The sequence below is a fragment of the Pelobates fuscus genome, chromosome 8, assembly GCF_036172605.1.
Source record: "Pelobates fuscus isolate aPelFus1 chromosome 8, aPelFus1.pri, whole genome shotgun sequence".
NCBI lineage: Eukaryota > Metazoa > Chordata > Amphibia > Anura > Pelobatidae > Pelobates > Pelobates fuscus.
This window is the reverse complement of record NC_086324.1, coordinates 52,084,470-52,100,822: the sequence shown is the minus strand read 5'-3', so window position 1 is coordinate 52,100,822 and position 16,353 is coordinate 52,084,470.

Sequence of the window (16,353 nt, the reverse complement as noted above, 5' to 3'; positions counted from 1 at the left end):
ACCCATTTATTGCATTTAACTAGTTATCTGGCTCTGATTCCAGTGCGATCAAAGATATTTGTAAGACAAATCCCACTGTCTTTCAGAAGTGATAGCTGATGGCGAAGATATCTTCTTGAGTGATACACAAATGATACCTTTGGAATTTTTCTGCATGTAATGTTTGTAAAAGCAAATAGCGGACACATGACATGTGTGACATGTCATGATTCCCTTTTATTCCAGAAGTTTGGTCCTTAAGGGGTTAAAGAAAGGAAAAATCAAAAGGTAAGTAGATTTCCTTCTGCCTTTCTCCTTTTAAAGAACCACCATCAGGCAAGCCAGTATACTAATTGTATAGGCTCCTTCTTTATTGCCAAAAGTGAGTTACAAAATAGCATGAGAGTGAGGGTCTTCCAAAGGTAAGAATTGTTGCCCATTCTCTATGCTGTCTATGTATTGGTTTGTTGAAAATGACACTATAGACATCCTCCTGGCACAAACACAACATAAATGCATTTGATAGATTTTCGGTCTCATATTAATGCAGTCATTTAACTAGAAAACTATAATATAAACTAATGTCAAATCTGAAATTTATTCCATTCTTCATCCCATTTTCTTTAAATCTTATAGTTTTCCTAGTGTTAGTCCTTTAGAAGAGGGTCATACAGATATTAAAAGTACTCTTAAGCATTCCATAGCCTTAAATCAACCATCGATAAAGCTCTCATCCTGCATGATTTAATTACCATGGAAGCCTTAAAAGTTTTCCTCATTTGATTTTTCTTCTAATCACACAAATTAGCATAATAAGATTTAGTAAGCTTTTAGAGTTACTATAGCAACAAAGAGGCTAAAACAAATTCCCCTTTGCTGGTTATGAATTGTGTGACAAAGCAGAAGGAAAAGGATACAGAATCAACAGAATTAGCTGGATCCAAATAATAATAATTAATGACTGATTCCAACAACACTTCCAAAAGACACATTGCTGACCCGATCAGAAAACACAGTCAAGACAATAAATCCTGTATCACCCAGGATGAAAGAATGGACTAAATGGTCTATTTGTCTTTTCTTAGGCATCAAAAAATGCTGATGGATCTAAGACGTTTTGACATTTTTTTTATAGGTAACGAATTAAGTATTCTTACACAACACACAATATTAACATATTCTTACACTACAGTATTATTATCATATTTTCCAATTTCACAAATGTGATAACTATTTACACAAAACCTAGATTATGAAATATGTATGATATCACACTGTTATTAATAATGAATAAGCATGACATAATCAATTTTATCTTTAGATAGCCTTAAAGAAAGTTATACCTGAATTATGTTCATGGTAGTAAGATAAAACCACTAAGATAAAAAAATTAGGTCTGCTCAGCAATCTGAAAAATTATCCATGATCTTTGAGTTTGCAGATCGAAAGTGTAAATAACTTATTTTACTATATGCTTTTTCACAGTCAGGAGAAAACATTGTAATTCGCAAGTTACATCTGCAGAATCTCTGTTTGTAACCATAATGCCATAAGTTAGGATTTAAAAACATGTCTGGGGTCTGCGAGACCTCAGCATGTAACAAAAGAAATAATGGGCTCTCTTCTAGATCCCACTAGTAACTGATAAATGGCCTCCACTCTTCTTGCACAACATGTGCATAGACTTGGATGAAAGGGGCTTTGGTCGCCAAACCAATGGGATTGGGGGGTTAACACTTTGACACCATGGGCCTTAACATTTAATAATCCTATTTATGGAAGGGGAGTGGAGGCAAGCTTCCAAACTCTAAAATGTGGAAGGGGAGTGGAGGTAAGCTTCCAAACTCTAAAATGTATCACCTATCTCATGGAAAAACTAGTATCAGTGACCATGCATTGGCTCATACAGGCACATAATATATGTTGGGACAAAGGCAATTAATCACAGTCAGTTGTGCAACATAGTGGTGCTACCTACATACTACTATAAATGGTAACTGAGCCTTTGAGTTAGTTTTACAATTCAAGAGTAGGTTGCCAAAATTTCCTACTATAATGTACATAATCTGGGTTCAAGATTCTGGAACCATATCAAAAAAAGTTAAGAACAAAAGATAGAGTAGACAACTTGGTCGTTTGCTTCGCATAGTGTGAGTCTAATCAAATAGCAAGCAGTAATCAACAATATAAAAACAAAGAAAAGGGTTTTGTTCTGTGCATTGGGGCAGATGAGTATCACAATCTTTGCTGACACCCAGGACTAGTGGAGGTTTGAACGCTGGGCTTACTTCTGTGTGTTAGTAATCGACAATATATTTTAAAAAGTTATTTTTTTCTTTTTTCTTACAAGTAGATTGAAATACAGGAAACGTACAACTGACAAGTGGGTAATGCTTGAAGATAAGTATAAGGCTTACAGTATTGCAGAGAATCACGTTTGAAATCTTGGAAACCAATCATTTATAACAGGCACAGAATATCACACGGACAAGTACCATCAAAGTATCATCTGCTTCAAAATCCTACTACCTCTCACTTAGAGTAAGGAGAGATACACAGCATCTCCAGATGCTAAACGTGCAGGAGATAAACGGGGGCAAACATTTTCTCACAGGGCACATAGATCTCTTTACCATCATTTCCTTCTCTTTTAAATAAAAAGCATATGACGAACATCACAAGAAAAGAGACCGAATTAGGTCAACTGCCTCTTTGAAAGATAAATTGTGCTACATTTTACCAAAGAACAAAAATATGTTTGTTTAGCAGACCTTGCTTTGATGGGAAAATATATGATCGCGAATGTTCAGTTAGTTTGATTTTTCTCATTTGTGGTTAGAAGGCCTAAAGAGCAATTGTAAGAGCTACTCTATTTTGTTTGAAAAATTAGGCTGAAGGAGGTAAGGAGGAACTATTTCCGATAGGGTTCTATTGCTGTGTGGCATAGATTAGTACAGAACAGCTTTAAAGAAAAGTGTTATTCATCTGTTATTGTAATTTCAAACTTATTTGCAGGCCTGCAGCTCCCATTGTGAATTATAATATGTTTATTTATAAAAAAGCTCCAACATGTTCCATAGTTCTCCGCAACGTGTAGAACTATCATGTACGTAATTAGTATAACTATGAGTTTTAATACCCTGCAACAACATCTGGAACAAATTAACTTATAGTCTAGACTCTAAAGCATGATATGATATTTAGTGACCATCACTTCCTCAAACTGTACTATGCTGATTCTTAAAGGGTAGAGTTATATCTCTATATAACTGTTTCCCGAATTGTGCGCGGTTGATGAGAATCCTGAGAGAGCTACTAGTCACCGCAGTGCTGTCAGATAATGCTTAAATGAGATTGTAGGAGACTGAAAATAAAATACAAAATGACAAATAAACAATGCAATAAGTTGAGAAGATGAGAAATAAAAATCCTGGTGTAATTAAAGGACCACCATTAGGGCCCCCCTTCCGCTGGGCTGAAGGGGTTAAAAACCCTTTAGCCACTTACCTTAATCCAGCGCAGGGCTCTCCTCCCCCTCCAACGTCAGCTCCCGAGTGGAGCCAGAGCCGCGCGCACTTACAAACCGCTCATAGGAAAGCATTACTCAATGCTTTTCTATGGACGTTCTGCGTGCTCAATGCAATTTTCGCATTGAGCGTCGCGGAAGTGCCTCTATCAGCTGTCAGGAAGACAGCCACTAGAGCAGGCATACGCAACCTCCAGATGTTTGGGACTACACCTCCCATGATGCGTTGCCAGCATTATGGATGTAAGCATTATGGGGGATGTAGTCCACAACATCTGGAGTGCTGATGGTTGCCTATCCCTGCTATGTTTACAGCTGAGGGTTAAAACCTGAGGGACCTGGCACCCAGACCACTTCATTGAGCTGAAGTGGTCTGGGTAACTATAGTGGTCCTTTAATGTATTTAAAAAAAAAAAAAAAAAAGGACACAGGAATCAAGAAAATAATCTGGAAAATATTTACTTACTAGAGTAGGGATTGGCAGTCTTTGGCACTCCAGATATTATTAACTACATCTACCATGATGCTCTGCCAGTATTTTGACTGTAAGAGCATTATGGGAGACGTAGTCCACAACACCTGGAGTGCCAAAGGCTGCCTATCCTGCACTAGAGGCTGATAGCGTGTTGCACTATTTAGCATGGCTTTTACGAGATAAATTATCATGTTAATGCACAGAGTATTAGTCAGAAACAAAACCTGGCAATGTATGTTTGCTATAACATATCTTCTGTTATCTTCAACTTTACAATTACAGTACATGTATCTGCACCCCCACCTTTACAGAAATATTATGGACGGCTCCCATAACAATTCCTATGTACATAAAAACCTGTGAAATAATGTTCATACTTGGCTATCCTGTATACCAGACGTTTTCATCTTTGCTCCACTGATAAAGGTCATTGTAGAATGTTTACCTAATGATTGATGAATGATTTCTAAGTGTTGCTACAGTGCTGTAAAGCCAACTACCTTCAGAAACAGATTTGTAAATATACTAACTTATTTCCTACAGCTGTCTGTAATTAAAGAATACATGTAATTTCCCTCTACTAGACTTGTAACAATGTTATAGAACCTTGGTTGTGGTGTATTCCATGATCCCACCAGAGATTAGGATGTCACCTAGCATTGCTTGAAGCTCTTTTCCTAAATTTCTACCCAGAAATAACCAAAAATATATCCTTCCTTGTCAGTACCCAGACATTGAATAACCACTGTGACTGATGACATGTGACTTCTTCCCTCTCAATCATAGATATGGCAGATATATGTAGTCTAATAAAGGGCTCTGTTACTCATAAAATGTTCCAGGCCCTGGGGAGTCAGCACAGCTAAACGGACAAGGGCACATGTATGAGTGTGGGGCTGGTGCTAGTAATTGGATATATGTGTTTAGGGGAGTGGTTATGGGTTTGTAGTGGGGCAGGGATAATCTTACCTCAGTGCCTTTTGGGATTCTGGCCAGCAAACACTTCCCCTTCCTCTGTGCTCCTGTTTGTCCTGGGCCTGCATGCTTTACTTGCTTGAGGGATGGATAATGAAGGCATCCTGTCTGCCCTGGATGGCGGTAGGCACCTTCAGGAGCCATGTGCACCCCTCCAACCTGGCCTGCCCGCCGGTGTGGGATCACCCCCTGCGGTCAGGTCTCTACTGGGGCCTCCCACGCGGCTACAGCCCCTGTAGGCCGCAGGATCCCTCACCTCTGGCCCGGGATAGGAGCCAGAGCCGCGCCCCAAGGTACCACCAGGCCCACGTGTAAGCTCCATCTGCTCCATCTGACACGTGGCCTGCTTCATCTGCCGCCCCCCGCGCACCCCCCGGCCGTGGAAAGCGGGCCAGGGGTGCCAGAAGACCTGCTGAGCATCCTGGGCGGTCTGGGAGGCCTTCCCAGCCCCCACGTGATCAGCGCACCAGCAGATCCAGAGCTGGCCGATGGTGATGAGTGGGCCCCTCAGGGCCACGCGGGTGGAGGGGGGTCCTCCCCGGGCTCTGATTGCTCCTCTGGGGATGAGGGTCGGCTGGGGGGGGGGTCCCCATCTCCTCCCCCGGGTTCTCTCCACAATTCCCCCCTCCCTCCCCCACCTGGGGTGCCATCCCTGGTCCCCTCTCCCTCTGGTGTCCCCCCCTGCCTTGGTGTTTTCCTCCTCCTCCTTCCCTCCTGTTGCTGCTGGTCTGGGTCCCCTGGCTCTCTCTCTATCTTCCTCCTCCCCAGTTCCTGCTGTGCTGGGTGTTCCTCCTCTCTCTATGCCCTCTCCTGGCTCTCTCTCTGTTTCCCTCCTTCCTCCCCCCTCTCTCCTGTCCCTATTCCTGGTCCCTATGTCCCCCCTGCCCCCTCCCTGGGTACTCACCTTGGCTGCCCTCCTCTGCGGGGTGTGAGCTCCTCTCCACGGCTCTTCACACAGGATCTGGCTGCAGTTCCTGGGACTGTCCAGCAGATGGCGCCTGGTGCTGCTGCAAGGCTGAGCAGTGCTGAAAATGAAATTAACTCTGTCCTGCCTGGATCATCTTCATTTCCTTTGCCGCGGGAGGTTCCTCGGGCATCGGCTGGTGAGTTCACTAATGTTTCTTCTTTTCAGTCTGGAGGCTCCTCACTGGGGGGGGCTTAGGGGTTTTCTTGATCAGTCAAAAATAAATAAATAAAGGGAGCAGGGTGCGCAAGCAAGTAGGGACCCCCCCCCATTAGATGGTCAGCTTCGGTTAGTGTGGTCCCCGGCGCTGCAGCCACAGGGGTTTTTGACTGTTTCTGGGGTTACCCTCTCCCGGAGTGGGTGGGCATGCTGGCACCCTTGCTACGGCGTCGGGTGCCACAGCACCTGCTGTTGCTGGAGGGTCCCTAGCATTAGGTGACCCCCAGGGTGTTGCTGCCGTTTCACGTGAGTCCGCCGATGTGTTGGTCAGGGCCCTTGGGCTTGCACCTTCAACAGGAGGTTCGTGAAAAAATTTGGAGGGGAGACTTTGTTGAGATGTTCCCTCCTTCCCATGGAGGAGGCTCCTCCTTTAATGGAAAAGGACGGGTAGGAATCCAAAAAAAGACAAGGAGTAATACCAGTACCGAAAGATCCATAAAACGTGCACAAATTGGATTTGCGCGTTTGCAATCCTGGCCAGTGTAATTGGGGAAAGGTCTCCGCAGAAGTGCTCCACATTGTTCTGCTACCAGGATACTATTTGGAATGCTTGTCGTACCTATGGCGTTCTGGGGTGGTGGAAATATGACGAGCAGTTCCGTCAACGGTTGGTGGTGCACACCTCAATTTCATGGGAACAGATTGACATTGGCCTCTGGCTCTCCACTGTGACCTGCCCGGCCACCCAGCAGGGTGGGTTCTCATCCTTTCTCAGGGGGCGGTGGAGAGGGTCCTCCTCCTCACCGGCCGCGAATCAGAGGCCAGGCTGTTGTTGAAATTCAACGACAGTCACTGCAAATGGGGGGCATCTTACCATGTCCAGCATGAATGTTCCATTTGTGGGGGAGCCCATCCCACCTCCCACTGCTTCAAGCGGGGTAAAGTTGGCGTGATAGGGGATTTAGGGTCAGAGGGCGATTGTGCCAGGGGTCATGAGCGCTGCGCCCTTGGCTCACCAGTTTATAGGAATCGTCGGGCGGCTGGCATCCTACTGGATGGGTTGAGCATGGGTTTTGGACGTATACCGTCTGATTCGCCATTTATCGTACCCCCAGGGAGGGGGGGGGGGGGGTTTGGTGAATGACGACATCTCTTGGGAACTCTGCCGGGTATCTTATGCATTCTTTAACATGGCGGTTGACATGGTCAGCGCCATGGGCCCTGGGGCCTTGTTGGCCAAGGCTGATGTGGATTCAGCCTTCCATCTACTGCCGGTGCACCCGGAATGTCACCATCTTCTGGGCTGTGTTTTTGTAGGCATGTATTACGTGGATATGTACCTCCTTGTAGGTAGTTCCATATCCCGTTGTTACTTTGCATGCTTCAGCACGTTCTTGGACTGGGTGGTGAGGGAGGAGACTGGGATAGACTCCTTGCTACACTACCTCGCTGATTTCATTTGTGTGGGTCCTGCCAATTCGACAGCCTGTGCGCTGCTGCGACGGGTTCTGGGTGAGGTGTTCCATTAGTTTGGGATCCCTTTGGCACATGGCACGACGGTGGGCCCGGTCACTTGTCTCAGCTTTCTGGGCATTGAGATTGACTCTTTGGCGGGGGACTGCCACTTGCCTTTGAATAAGATTCAAGGCTGGCGGCGCGAGGGGGCCTTGGCCATGGGGCAGTGCGAGATTCAGCTGCGCTGCCTGCAGTCGCACCTGGGTGAGCTGAATTTTGACTGTCGGGTCATGCCCGTGGGACGGGTCTTTAACCGGCGTCTTGGTTGCGGCGACAGCTGGGGTCTCCGGGCCGCTGCGGGAAATTTTGGCGGTTTGGGACTCCTTCTTAGCTGGATATCAAGGCCCGGTCCTCCTGGCAAAGGCCGAAGGTTTCTAACGCCGACCTCCACCTATTTACGGACGCAGCTGGCGCGGTGGGGTTTGGGGCCATTCTGGGCTCACAAAGAATTGGATTGGAGCGTTTCCCCATATTGGTGGTGGGGGAGGTCTGGCGGTCACATTTTCAGGATCTAAGGGTAGTGTTTCACTGCGACAATTTGGGGGTTGTTCAAGCCATTGCTCGGCTGATAGCCTCCTTCCCTCCGGTGGTTCGCTTGCTTAAGGGGCAATCGCCTCGCAGGCGGATCTGGAGGAAACACCTTGCCAGCGGACATATGGTCGCTCAGTCTGGCAGAGTGACGGAATGGGTCCGTGGATCGGTTTCCACGGCCACCTGGATGCTATGCTCCTGGGGGCCGTGCATGTTTGGGTATTGGTGATTCCTTGTAGGGCATGCGGTGGTGGGGTATTGTTTGCCACCATTCAGCGCCCTGCGGATCATATCACTGTAAGTATTTGACAATCCAGGTCAGATGTTTTTTCGGGAAGGGTATGGCGGTTCGGCTGTTGCACTTTTCCTTTGTAGAGAACTTTGCTGCGCCCAGTATGCACGGGCCCTCTTTTGGGTTATGCGGATGGGATTTTTTCTTTCCCATTCCCAATTTTCGCTCAAGTCTGATGGTTCTGGGGATTGTCAGCAAGGAATCTTGTGGCATTCCTTTCGGTTTAGCGCTGCCTTGGAGACTTTTAGGATGGGTATGTCAGCGCACGTGGCGCAAAGAACCGGGAGGGGGTATGGTGAGATGTCTCGGTGAAGTAATGCTGTTTTTGTGGAATTTGTTCAATCCTTGGGGGGGTTCGGGTTCAATTCTCAGCGGCGGTGGCTCATCCATTCATTCCATAGAGGTAGATAAATAAGTACCGGTTCCTTGGGTACAAGTAACAATTCCCAGGGTGCACTTGGAAAACAGATAATATCTGGATGTCCTTTTCCTTGTTATACTCCCAGGTGTGATGCGATTGTCCGTCCGGGAGGTGAGCTATTGGGTTGTGCGCCTTCTGAAGCGGAGGTTCGTTGGTTTGGTGCCAGAGGTATGAAATGTGTTCGGCTCCTCCCGGAGCAGGTTCAGCTGTCCAACCTGTCCCTAATGTTCGGGTTATCCACCTGGCGGGCATTGAGCTTGGGACGATACCAAGGTGGTGTTTGGCGTCTGCCCCTAAGAGGTTATTGGTGCGTGTTTTAGTTGTTTCGTGATGCGTGGTGTTGGGTTCACTGTATGACCCTTTGTGTTAAGTTATATATGTTAAGTTATGGTTATTTATGTTTAACGTTTTGGTTTCAGAAAAGAAGAGAGATTATGATTATAGAGATTATTATAATAAGTTCTGGATGTGTTATACAGGACTTGTCGTATGTTATAACAAAAGCAGGTAAAAAAAAAAAAAAAAAAAGTAAAATTTAAAAAAAAATTAAAAAAATCAATAAATAACCTTGATTGGTCGGAGGTCATTTCCCGTATCTGTTGGCAGCGGGCCCAAAATTAGTGCATGGTACGCTGCCGTATGAAGCATAATTGGAGGGTCTTTCGAGGTGTTTGAAGGTAAGGGGCTTTTGGTTTGCCACATGGTGTTTTCGCGCATGTGGCAGCTACTGTGTTTCTGGGTGATGAAGGTCGGGCTAGACCTTTTCTCGTCATGCCATGCAGGAAGTGGTGGAATAAGCCTGGTTGGTTTTGGTGGGGCTCCCCGCTAATTTTAGGTTTAAAACAGCGGGGTTTGTGGTGGGGAGCGTGTCCTTGCCAACAGGGTTGGGGAACAGATGGAATATCAGGAGATGGACATGGTGGGTCTCAACCTCCCCTGCTCTGTAAGGTAAACTTTTAAGTTACCGAATAGGACGTGCCCACCGAGCAAAAAGCCGGCTGGTGGTAGAGCATTTAAGTTTGAGGCTGTAGGGCAATAAGTGTAATTTATATGTTAATTATGGTATGTATATGTATATATTTATGTGTTTATTTATATTTGAATTAAAGAAAAATAATTAAGTTCGGATGAGTCCTACAGTTGTAAGTTTAATAAATGCTGTGGCTTGTTTCATCCAATATTCGTTGTTTGTCATTATTGGGGGGAGAATTTGGGTAGTCTCCTTACTCTTAGTCGCACCACATTCCCCGCTACGTACATACAAGCACGGAACCCTTCCGCTACATTGTTCTAACAGGTTTAGAATCCCTCTAATAATGCTTGACCTTAATAGCAAGAAAACTAAGAACTTATCATGTACATCAAATTTATCAAAGGGCAAGCATTTTTCCATTTTGCAGAATTATTAAAAATTGTTCAAATGCAATTTATATAAGCATAATCAAAAGGGTCATTCTTTGGCACAGATATAGATGAATCATTCCACTATGCCGGAGGTGTGAACCCATGTGCCTCCAGGTATTGTTGAGAATCACTTGCAAAACAAACTGGATGGACACGGTTAAATATAGAGGATTTTTTTTCTTAGAAAATGACTGCATTCTCAATAAAAACAGGAAACTTAAGGCATTTCAGCGCAAATGGTAAAGGTAGAAGTAGATTTCACATATTTCTCTGCCAACCCATAGTCTGTTCTAGATAGATGACATCAGTACTTTTGATCTCCCCTTAATCTCCTGCCCAGACTTTGTTTGTCTATCCAATCACAGACTTCCCAAGAGGCAGGCGCTCTGAGCAATTGCTGCCTCTTGAGTTTAGCTCCACTGAGCTAACCAAACCAGGAAGTAACAGGACCTGTTGTTTGACTGACAGCCAGGGGTGTAACATGGTTAATATATGAAAGTGTCAATTTCTGTTGAAGTCTGCACTTTTTGTAAAATTAACAAAAAGAAGGCACAAAGTGCTTTAGTGGTCTGGTGTGTCTCTTTAAACTCATTTTGGGGCCGTAGGTGTTTTTTTTTTTTTATATAAACATGCATGTTAAGTAAAAACATTATCGGTACATTTCTATCACTCTGGCCGGGCACCGCGGTCCGGAGAGGAGCTCGGCCACGATACAGGGAAGAGGAGGGGAGGGGAGGGGGAGTAAGAAGAAGGGGAGGGGTACGAAGAAGAGGGGGGTAAGAAGAAGGGGTGGGGTAAGAAGAAAAGGAGGGGTAAGAAGAAGAGGGGGGGTAAGAAGAAGAGGGGGAAAAGAAGAAGAGGGGGATAAGAAGAAGAGGGGGGTAAGAAGAAGAGGGGGTAAGAAGAAGGGGTGGGGTAAGAAGAAGGGGTGGGGTAAGAGGAAGGGGGTAAGAAGAAGAGGGGGTAAGAAGAAGAGGCGTAAGAAGAAGGGGTAGGGTAAGAAGAAGGGGGTAAGAAGAAGAGGGGGTAAGAAGAAGGGGTAAGAAGAAGAAGGGGTAAGAAGAAGAGGGGGGTAAGAAGAAGGGGGTAAGAAGAAGAGGGAGTAAGAAGAACACGGAGGGGTAAGAAGAACACGGAGGGGTAAGAAGAACAAGGGGGTAAGAAGAACAAGGTGGGGTAAGAAGAACAAGGAGGGGTAAGAAGAAGGGGGGTAAGAAGAAGAGGGGGTAAGGAGAAGAAGGGGGAGTAAGAAGAAGAAGGGGGGAGTAAGAAGAAGAAGGGGGTGTAAGAAGAAGAAGGGGGTGTAAGAAGAAGAAGGGGGAGTAAGAAGAACAAGGGGCTAAGAAAAACAAGGAGGGGTAAGAAGAAGGGGGAGTAAGAAGAAGGGGGTAAGAAGAAGGGGGTAAGAAGAACAAGGGGTAAGAAGCATGGGGGCAAGAAGAACAAAGGGGGAGTAAGAAGAAGAAGGGGGAGTAAGAAGAAGGGGGTAAGAAGAACAGGTGGGGGAGTAAGAAGAACAAGGGGGGAGTAAAAAGAGCAAGGGGGAAGTAAGAAGAACACAGGGGGGGAGAGTAAAGGTAAGGAGAAGGGGAGATGAGGAGAACGGGGGGGGACTGAGAAGAACACAGGGAGGGTGGGTGGTGAGGAAAACACAGGGAGGAGAGGGGGTAAGAAGAACACAGGGAGTGGGGTGAGCAGTAGGGGAGGTGAGAACACAGGGAGGGGGAGGTGAGAAGAACACAGGGCAGGGGAGGTGAGAAGAACACAGGGAGGGTGGAGGTGAGAAGAACACGGGGGTGAGTGAGATGAACACAGGGGGTGAGGAGAACACATGGAGGGGGGAGTGAGAAGAACACAGGGAGGGTGGAGGGGGGGATGAGAAGAGACCGCTAGGGGAGGGTGGGGGAGAGCTCTAAGGGACAGAATGGACAGCTCTATAGGACAGGGGGCAAGACAGGGAGCTCTTTCACACTACGCGCACACGCACACACAATGCATCCCTATACATACACAGAAACACACAATGCATCCCTACACACACAGAAACACAACATGCTTCCTTTACACACAGAGAAACGGACAATGCATCCATTACACACACACAATGCAGCCCTTACACACAAAGACAATGCATCCTTTACACAGAAACACACAACGCAAACCCTTACACACATGCAAACACACACACTGCTTTTCTTACATACACACAGAAACACAATGCATCTCTTACACACACACAGTGCACACACATACAGACACACACCTTGCATCCCTTATGCATACAAACACAGATTCACACAATGCATCCCTTACACACAACCAGAAACACACAATACATCCCTTATACACAATTACACACTGCTTCCACTACACACAAACATACTGCATCACCTACACAAACTGGTATCCCTATACACTACATACCATAAGCACACATATTATATCCTCTACAATAACACATAACACATCCCCTACACACTCCACTCCCTGTGAGCGGACTCCTGGGTGGGTGGAACATATAAGTGGACTTATGAGTGGGCCTTATGAGCATACTCACCGTCAGGCCCTGAGGCTCAGACCTTGAGCTGTGTAAGGGTCCCCCCAAAAAATGGAGCTGCTTCCAATTCTCCCAGAACATTGAATTTTGTGACCACAGCCTCCAGAGATCCTGTTCTACACCAGACCAGTGGAGCCAAACTGCAGCCCATCATAATCCTCATCTGGTTGTAAGTAGGCAATCTAGTATGATATTAGTGACACTAATCTATAATTTACCTCACATTAAAGGGACACTATAGTCCCCAGAACCATTTCAGCTTAATGAAGTGGTTCTGGTGTCTATAGCCGGTCCCTGCAGGCTTTTTAATGTAAACACATACTGTGTGCAGCACTGGCGTTAGTTCATATTGCAGATCATATGGGTGGGGCATTGTGATGTCACATGGGGGACGGCAAATTTTTCTTTTGCCTAGGGCGGCAAAAATCCTTGCATCGGCTCTGATCCTGGGCAGGTGCACCAGTCTACTGGTGACCCACAGGAGGGGAGTGCACTGATTGCACTGCACTCTTCTCCTGCCCAGACCCGTCTTTACCGCAGTGCAAGTGCCCTCTGCCCCTAATTTACAGTGGCTCACACTCACAACAAGCAGGGCCTGGAGCCCTTTGCAGAGATGGGAACAAAGCGGTTCTGCGGCAGCTGGCCGTCCTGCAAGAATTACATTAACCAGCTGTTCCCCATGCAGCCACAGGTGGCGCTGTGCTGGGAGAATGTGATTACTCTTCACTTCCTCCCAGCCTACAAAGCAGCGCATGGCATATTCAATTTAAACGATTCGCTGGGGGTCCTCTGGTGTGCACCAGCAGTAGGTGCAGTCAGATTATAGCCTCTCCCTTGTGGTTCCGGCGCTCAGTTAGTGAGTCAGAGCACAGGCTCAGAGATTCTCAGCCTGCGCTCTGACAACATTGAAAGTCAGAGCCATGAAGGAGCGGGTATTAGCATAAAATCAATATCCGTTCTAAAACCAGGAAAAGGTGGGCGTGGATGGTGAACTGATTTGGTGGTGCAATGGGACACTTGACTGGTTTTGCCCCCCAGGCCTAAGGCTGCCAGCCCTCCCCAGCCCGATGGCCACCTAAGGGATCCCTCCCGGGTGGGCGGCAGAGTTCCTGTTAGACGCGGTGAGGGAGCTGTGTTCTCTCTGCTCTGCTCCTTCGTGCACCATTCTTTGATGCCGGGAGCTGAAATATGATGTCATATTCCGGCTCCCGGCATCAGTAGACAGCCTGCGAGGGAGCAGAGCAGAGAGAACACAGCTCCCTCGCCGCTTCTGACAGGATCTCTGCCGCCCGCTGCACTGAAACCCCACTGGACCCCAGGGACAGATCCACGCCAGCTCTCCAGGTAGGGAGGCTGTGTGGACATTTAATATTAATAACTTGTGTGTGTCTGTACGTGTATATGTGTGTCTGAATGTGTATGTGTCTGTAAGTGTATGTATGTGTGTGTCTGTAAGTGTATGTGTGTGTCTGTAAGTCTATGTGTGTGTCTGAATGTGTATGTGTCTGTAAGTGTATGTGTGTGAGTGTGTGTGTATGTGTTTGTCTGTGAGTGTGTGTGCCTGAGTGTATGTGTGTGTGTGTCTGTAAATGTATGCGTGTCTGTGAGTGTGTGTGTCTGAGAGTGTGTGTGTGTCTGTAAGTGTATGTGTCTGTAAGTGTATGTGTGTCTCAGTGTGTGTATGTGTGTGTCTGTGAGTGTGTGTGGCTGTAGGTATTTGTCTGCATGTGTATCTGTTTGCAGGTGTGGGGGGGTCGGGACATGTGGGATAGGAGGTAGATTTATGGGATGCCCCAGGGCAATTTTCACACCAGGGCCCCGTGATTTCTATTTACGCCTCTGAAAATAATCTTTATTTTTTAATCATCAAGCATCAAATATTTTCCTGCATTCAAAAAGCAAAACAATATGCTATTGGGGTTGACTTTAACGAGGTTTAGAGAGCAAAGAAGAAAGTAGAGACCGGTTAAATCCTAAAATATCCTGCCTGTGCTAATAACTAGGTCTTTTTCTTGATTATAGTAAATGCCTTTTTAGCAGATCAAAAGAAAGTATCTGTGTAGATGTTGGTTATTTGCTGAATTCATTATCGTAATGGTCTATCATAGTATAGCCATATTGCACTGTAATGTCTTACAGTTCCTTTGCTTTGATCTGTGGCTGCCGCAGCCTTTCCTCTGCTCTTGTGTTTAATCTGCATTTTGCTATCGTCAGAGTTTTTTTTAGTGTTGAGGCCCGAGGTGTGCAGGAAAATCAAGTAGCCCTGTGGAATTACACAACTCACAGCAAGAACATTGTTTTGAGAATTATATAATTGTGACCCTGTGTTCAGTGAAAACTGTGTATATTAATTATTAGCATTGTTTGTATTTAAAGGGACACTACTTGTTTCAAATGTGCTGAATGCACATTGCATAGTACAGTGTGAAAATAAAAACAATGCTGATTTTATTCACAATGCCAGATGCATGGTTTTCCATATATCCTGGCTAATCATTTCAAAAATACACAAACATAGGTTATTGTTCTTATTGACAAACATTTAAAAGGACACTCTAGATACCTAAAGCACTGAATTGGGAAGAGTGTGTCCTGTTTTGTTTTTTTCATTTACAAAAAGTCAATAGAAGATGTCAATAGAAATTGGAACTTTTTTAGGTTAACCTTGTTACACTCCTCTAGCTGTCAATCTGGCAACCAGTCCTGTTACTTCCTGGTTTGGTTAGCTCAGTGGAGCTAAATTCAATTGCGGTCGGTCAAAACTATGACTTCCAGGAAATTCCTAATCCCCTGAAACAAACTGGGTGATTTTTGCATAAGTTGTTCACCCAGATCAGGGCTATCAGGGGATGTGACTTTTATGGGGATATGTTGGATATTGGGGTACTTTCTGAACTTTGTGAAAATGTGTTTTTTCTGCCTGTAGATAATTGAGTTACTTACAGGATTTTACTCAATTATCTCCTAAGCAGAGGGGAGGGATTGTGTGCTGTACATGGGTGTGTCATAGACTGTATATTTGTTCTGATTGGTTTGTGTTCCTGGTCCAGGGGGTGTTCCTCTGCCTGGAAAATTGTATAAAAGGCCAGTGTGTCCCATTAAACTAGAAAATTGTGTGTCGTCCAGTTATTGGAGGGAAAGAAGATTTGCTCCTGTGTCTGCTGTTCCAGCTTGCAGGATATTCAACAGGGAAAGTCCTTGTAAGGACTAGAGCTAATTCCCCATTCGGTTCCAGAGCTCCCAGGACTGAGTGTCGTCCAGTGCCTGGGGGTGTCTAGAGCTAATTCCCCATTTGGCTCCAGGAAGGAGCGGTTCCAGGGCCTAAGTCAAGCCATGGCGACTGAGGGCCGGACTGCTGAGGTTTGTCCCCTGTACCAGCTAGGAAGCAGTCCTTTGACTGAGGTACCCAGCAGGGGTACAGGGAGCTCCTTTACAAGTACTATGTTTTTGTTTTTTTCCAAATGTGTAAACTGTTCAGGACACCAATGCTTCCTGAACAATTGCAGTATAAAAGATAGTTGGACCTTTGGATACACTCTAAGGTGGTACATGAGT